The following is a 6,966-nucleotide window of genomic DNA, read 5'->3' as shown; positions in this document are numbered from 1 at the left end:
TCCAAGATGAAGATGTGGATAGCACAAGTGTCCTTCCTCCAGCACACAGGGACACACAGGCCTCACTTGGCGAGGCAGTTCAGGATAACCCTGAAAGCTGAAGCTGAAAAAAGAAGCCGGCGCGTTCATCCATGGCTGAAAAGTACCATGGTCCTACGACATGACATTCAAAAATCCTACCAAACCATTGAAAGACTCTCTCACTCACTCGCCATTAAAAATGTAGAGAACAGAAAAGGAGCGAAACGATGGTGGGTGGGTGGGTGGGTGGGTGGGTGGATGGATGGATGGATGGATGGATGGATGGATGGATGGGTGGATGGGTGGGTGGATGGGTGGGTGGATGGATGGATGGATGGGTGGATGGATGGATGGATGGATGGGTGGATGGATGGATTTCCATGATAGTCTGATTATGGAACACACTGACAGAAAAGCATCCGATTCACTTCTGTAAAGAATCTGTCTTGCCTTCCCGGCCTGGTGTCTTTCGTATGTCTGGATGATTCCCTCCCCCACCCCCACTCCCAGCTTTAAGGTCAGCCTCCAAAACGAAGCCCTTTGTGCTCTCAAGGTCCCGCCGGAACTCTCTCTTCGGAGCGCCCTTCTGAAGGGGGACGTTTTCACCCACGTCATCGCCCTGAGACAGCTTCAGCCTGTCCCTCCCCCCCCCCCACCGCCGCCTGCCTCCCTCCTGCTCCTCTTCCTCTTCCTCTTCCTCCTCCTCTGAACTCTTGAGCTTCTCCTCTCACTGGCCTCTCATCCCACACGGTGGCAGTGTCGGCCTAGGTATGCTCAGGTGTTTCCTAACCGCATCCAAGTGGACTTCCACTGTTTCTCGGCTGCGTCGTTCTGGGACAATTTCTTCCTGGCCTTTTCCACGGGTGGGGGAGACCTGGACGGGCCGGGCCCAGGCGGGGCGGGGGTGGGGGTGAGGGAGCGTGCATGTGGGGGGAAGGGAAGGGAAGGGTGGGGGCAGAGAGGAGGAGGAGGAGGCCGGGGGGGGGGGGGGGGGGAGGGGGAACACAACTCCCCAGTGCCAGTGCGTGCCTATGGCCTGGAAAACAGATCACACGCCAGGCTAGCTCCGAAAAAGGGGATCGGTCATGAGACCGGGCACGTGTGTTCTTTCTTTGCAGAGTCCCTGCAGATCGAACAGGCAGGGGCAAATTTTGGGCTTCCCGCAGTTAGAACTGTTCAGCCATTGTAGAAACAGGCGTCTGAAACACCGGGGTTAGGCTCTCGGTGCGATGTCCACAAGCCGTAGCCATTGAAAGGTGTGCACACTGGAGCCGCCGTGCAGAGGGAGATCTCATCCGGCTCCATGTGTTCTTCCAGTGAATAGGCCGGGATCTCAGGAAGAACAGACATCCAGAGAGTTGAGTGAATCTGACCGTCACGCTTTCAGAATTCAAGTGAACTAGAAAGGAGGTTCACTCACATGTGAGTTTGTCTTTCCATAGGCTGAATCCTCTCTTTGAGCAGATTAGTGTTCCGGGGGCAAAATGGAGCAGAGAGGACAGAGAGTTCCCTTAGGTCCCCTGCTCCTCCCGCAACGGTCTTAGGAACATCCTGCCCCAGAGGAGTGTGCCGGCCACAACCCACCTACACGGAGACGTCAGTGTCAGTCATCCTCGTCCAGAGCCCCCCGTCTGCCCTCGCCTTCACGCCTGCCTGGCATTGTCCGTTCTATAGGTTTGTATCGAACCTGCCCGGAGCCCAGTGGCATCTTCCCTGATCGGGGATCGATCGAAAACACCCTGTCCCCTGCCTCATCGGCAGGTGGATTCTTAACCACTGGGCCACCAGGCAGGGAAGTCCCCTCACAGCCTTCTAAAATCATCTACCCTGAAACATGAAATGTTGTCATCCAAATCATTGGACCATCACGACTGAAATGAAGGAAAATATGTTCGTTAAAGAAAGTCTCCACTCCTCAGTGCTTGCCTTAGAACCACAAAGGCATCTCTCTCTCTCTCTCTCTCTCTCTCTCTCTCTCTCTCTCTCTCTCTCTCTCTGCCTCTCTCTCTCTCTCTCTCTCTCTCTCTCTCTCTCTCTCTCTCTGCCTCTCTCTGCCTCTCTCTCTCTCTCTGTCTGTCTCTCTCTCTCTCACACACACACACACATGCACGCTCCATAGTCCGAAGGAAACCAACTTCTGTGTTTATCCATCCCGCTTGTTGTGGCTGTTGTGCCTTCGCTAGTCAAAGAAGCTGATCTAATGTGGAATCCGATGTCTTCTTCTCTAGGACACTTCGAGAAGCAGCAAGAGTGCCAGTTTGTGAGAACCGAGGGCCAAACCGGCGTGATGTAACCCGGCGATGTGTGTCGTCAGAGGCCCATCTAGATTCGCACTCCAGTTCACGGAGGGGAGCAGTGGGAACAGGAGTGTGGACCCTTCCCCCTCCCCCAGTGAACATCTGTCCCGTGGAAGGGGTATAGGAACCTCATGACCTGACCCACGTGGTGAACAGTCACCAAAGACAAAGAATTCCTACAGCCAGACGTTTGCAACCACGAACCCTGTCCCTCCATCACCTGACCTTTCAGAATGCTACGTGGAACCCTTTCAAGAAGCTTGGGGCAGGAAAAAAAAAAAAAAAACAAAAAAACAAGAAGAAGCAGAAGAAGCAGCAGCAGCAGCAGCAGCTGGGGGCTTGGAGGTATGGACCCCTGAATTCTCCTCGCTCGGCCCTCCCTGCAAGAAAACGTTGTGTGCTTGCCTGCGCCCCCCATGCCAACTTTTCGGGGGATCGGACCTCCCAGGGTGCCCCTGCACCAGGCACCCTGCCTGCGTGCGACATCCCAAGAGATCCTATGGAGAAACATCTCCGGCCACTCGCATGTCATCTGCATCGCTGGCGAGTGACCCTTCAGACCTCCACATAGATACGTGAGCACAAACGCTCCTTCACAATCTGGGACACCTCGTAGGCTGTGTGAGCTCCTCTGGTTCAGCACTCCCTCGACTTGGCTGTGGTTTTGGTTCTGTTCTGCTCTGTTCTGGGTTTGCTTTCGGACCCGCGTGATCTCTCTGGATAGGGCACCCCCAATCAAAGCGAAAATAAATCGAGTCTGTGTAAATACTATTCATGCATCAAGCGGGGGTATCAACGACCTCTATGTGGATCCAGAAAAATGGCTGTGCGGTGTTCAGGAGGATCATTCTGTGTTTTCTGGGTGCACTATTTGCTGTCCATTATTTCACGTGCCTTTTGGGCATGGCTGATGGAGACGGACACGAAGCAGCAGGGCAGCAATCTGGCATCTCGGCCTAGAGCGGTTTCCCAAGTGACATCTCAGAACAGGGGCTGAGAAGGCCATGGCCACCCCTCCACGGGGCCCCCTCGGTGGCCGGAGGGTGGGGGTGGGAGTGGGGCTGACGTTGGGGAGACGAGACGGGGGGGGTGGTGGTGGTGGTGGTGGTGGTGGTGGTGGTGTAGAGCTGGGCTAGGGGGTGGGGGCGTGCGAGGCGAGGGGACCGGTCCAGGTCCCCCTGAGAAGTGAAAAGTGAAGGCAGGTTCTCTCCCGCTGAGAACTTCCTGCCTTCACGGGTGTGAGAGGAGCAAGTTTCTCTCTGATCCACGGCCCTGCATCGTTTTCGCCCTGTTAAAAAAAAAAAAAAACAGACAAAAACGTATTTGTTTATCTTGGCTTGTTGTCTGGCCCAGGCCAAAGACCTCTTTGAGAGTGTCCAAAGGATCTGACAGGATGGGAGGGTGCAGGTCAATCCATGTGTCAAGAAGAGATCCAGGGACTCTGTCACAGCTGTGACTCGGGCCTTTTTCAGAAACAGGCCAACTTTGATGACTCCCTGGACAAGGGAGTCACCCCAGACGTTTCCTTGAGGGGACCGAGTTGCAGGAGTCGGGGGCATGGCCCCGCCACCGCCGCCAGAGGGCCTCCTCAGCCCGGCAGGCAGGCAGGCAGGCAGGCAGGGGCTATTGTCTGTGGGCCCCACCCCCACCCTCCCCCTGCAGGGCCTCGTCCGATAGCTTCATTCAAATGCAGAAAGCTTTCCAGTCAAGTCAGAGCCTTTGACTTTGCCTCGAGCTTCTCTCTATTGAATGGTGATCCGCCCCACCCCCATTTCTCCATTTCCCCACCTTGAGGCTGCCCCTTGGGCACCGCGCGGAGGAAGGGGGCTGGGGGGGGGGGGGCGGGAGGCTGAGGGACAAACTTCGCCTTGTGTCAGGCCAAAGAAGTCTCTTCCTTTTCGTAACCCAGGAAACCCCACTCATGCATGTGGGGATCACGGACGTGCGTCCAAGCAGCCATCATCACTTGACATCTTCCTCCGTGGAAGGAGGTTTTCATTCCTGCCTGCCTTCAGAGAGACAGAGAAGGAGGGAGGGGCGGAGCGTTCCTCTGGCGCTGGCCGGTTCTTGGTGCTTAAGTCACTTGAGTCCAAAACACTCCACAGGACATGGAGGTTCATGTGAGGTGGGGTGGGGTGGGGTGGGGTGGGCGGCCTGCTCCGGACCCCAGCAGTTCCCTCCTCTGACACTTCCCTGAAACCCATGAAAAGCTGAACTGGTGACTGTGTGTGTGAGTGCATGCATGTACGCGTGTACGTGAGAAACGGCGCGTGTGCGTGTGCATGGACCTGAGAGAGAAGTCCCCCCCCCCCAAAAAAAGGGGGGGGGGAGAAAGGGGGGAACAACAACAACAACAACAAATCCAGAAGGAAAGAAGGAAGGAACGAGGGAAGGACCAAATAGGTTAGTTAGTACGGGCCTCCATGTCGTGGAAAGAGTTTCTGAGCACAGATCCTCCATTCAGTGAAACAGTTATCATATCTCCTCTCAGGAGGCTGTGAGGTCCACAGACAGGTTCGGGAAAGCAGGCCTGGGGTGCAAGCAATCAGGTAATTTTTTTCCTCAGAGGCACTTGTAGGGAAAGCAAGGAAACACACTGGTTCATCCCTGGAGTGGATTCATTCGAAACCAGTCGGTGGAGGGGGAGTCAGTCAAGGAGATGTCTAGACGTCAGAGTTGGGTACTGGAGCGGGTTGCCATGTCCTTCTCCAGGAGACCTTCCTGGCCCGGGGATGGAACCCGGGTCTCCTGCATCGCAGCCAGATTCTTGACCGTGTGAGCCAGCGGGGAAGCTCTGTCAGAAATGTTCACCAAGTCCTCTAGCTTCCATCCGCAGGGCTTCAGGCACAGGGCCTTTTGAGTTCTCCGTCGGCAGGGCAAGAGAACATGGGACATGTTTCCCCCCAGAGAGGGTTGCCCCCAGATATCGGAGGCCACTCGGAAAACTTCAGGACCCAGTCCCCCTCTCGGGTGAAGAGCCACACGCAAAGAAAAGAACAAACCACACGTAGCACGGGACTCTCCTATCCAGAAGTGTGTATCCCCCGCTTCACGGAAACATCCTCCGGGCCCCTAAGGAACGTGTGGAAAAAAATCACTCTATCGCCAAGGCGATAAGAACCCTCGCTGAGAGCTTCTGAAGTCTGGAAGGACCAGGTAGAGGGAAAAACAGAAGCGATTGCATTCTGCTGATAGGGGTAGTGTATGAAGTGACCAAAGGGGATGTCCCTCTTTCAAAATTCACATTGTAAACATTGTGTCCTTTGGGTCCTCTGTTTTTGCTTTGTGTGTGGAAAGCAACAGATTGAACGGTAGGGTCCTTGTCTTATTTATTTTATTTTTATTTATTTATTTACTTAGCCCGCCCGCCCATCCCTCCGTCTTCTCTCTGTCTCTCTCGCTTTTCATTCAGGTTAGGGAATTAAAAAACAGAACAAAACAAAACAAAGCAAGCAAGCAAGCAAGCAAACAAACAACAACAACAACAACCCGGTATTTCTGCAGGTCAGGAAGCAACAGTTAGAAGTAGACATGGAACACAACAGAGTGGTTCCAAATAGGGAAAGGAGTCCATCAAGGCTGTATATGTTGTCACCCTGCTTATCCAGCTTACATGCTGAGTGAGTACACATCATGAGAAACGCTGGGTGGGATGAAGCACAAGCTGGAATCCAGGTTGCCCGGAGAAGTACCAATCCCCTGAGATATGCAAATGACACCACCCTTATGGCAGCAATGAAGTATCGAGTGGGTTTACAAAGTCGTGTTCGTCGCGTCAGGTTTTCAGATTCTTTTCCCTTAGAGGTTAATGTAAAGTCATAAGTCTACACTCTCCGGGGCTGCATAGTGGGGTGCTTGTTTTTGTGTGTGTGTGTGTGTGTGTTTTGTTTGTTTGTTTGTTTGTTTTACTACCTGCCCTGTAAGTACTTTGATGGGGTGCTTGTTGATTGTCTTGATGTACCATTTATATGTGCACGTGTTCAACCGGACCTCCTGAGTTCACAGTCCTGCCCCCCCCCCCCGATCGATCCTCGCTTCGTCAAGAAGTCAGGCATCCCACCTTTAGCATCCTACTCCTTCCTCATTTCCTCCCACCCCATGGAAGAAGTCATTCCTCCAGGTTTTCCATCGGTTCTCTACACCTCGCCTGATGATGGCGGGTGACTTGGAAGGACTGACAGATGTGAAGAATGTCTGCAAGAGCCTTGGGTGAAGGCTCCTAGGATTGGCTCGGGGAAGTGGGTGGCGTGTCAATCACTAGAGACTGTGGAAGGTATGCCCCAAGTGGCAAACACCGTTGCTTTCAGTTGTTGTCGGTTTGCTCGTCTGCAGCGGGGGACGGAAGGAAGGCTTCCACCTTCCACGGAGAAAGCTATATACCTAGCGTACCAAGGAGGTTTGACCACCCCCCAGGTTACAGGCGTGACAGGTCAGAGTGTAGAAATCTTCATGTCAAGGGTGTATTAACAACAGGCAGGCTCATCTTAAAGGCACTCCTGTCCTGTGAAGGTGGGGGGAGGGGCGGGAGGGGCAGAGGGACAATGAGGAAGGGAAGGAGAAAGCGAGGAACACGAACACGAACACACACACAGTGTGTGTGTGTGTGTGGTGTGGTGTGGTGTGGGGTGTCTGTGGCATGCGCAGGTGT

The 6,966-nt window shown here is 54.1% G+C and overlaps 1 long non-coding RNA gene across 1 annotated transcript; it reads left to right on the top strand.

Moving 5' to 3' along the window:
* Positions 1-681: 681 nt before the first annotated feature.
* On the top strand, positions 682-2,285 carry LOC122438784. Its single transcript, XR_006268631.1, has 3 exons — positions 682-789; positions 1,339-1,443; positions 2,250-2,285. It is a non-coding gene; the product is annotated as an uncharacterized LOC122438784 (long non-coding RNA).
* The last annotated feature ends 4,681 nt before the right edge of the window (positions 2,286-6,966 follow it).

This window comes from Cervus canadensis, chromosome 3, assembly GCF_019320065.1.
Source record: "Cervus canadensis isolate Bull #8, Minnesota chromosome 3, ASM1932006v1, whole genome shotgun sequence".
Lineage (NCBI taxonomy): Eukaryota > Metazoa > Chordata > Mammalia > Artiodactyla > Cervidae > Cervus > Cervus canadensis.
Note: the sequence above shows the minus strand (reverse complement) of the source record. Positions and strands in the feature narration are given on the sequence as shown.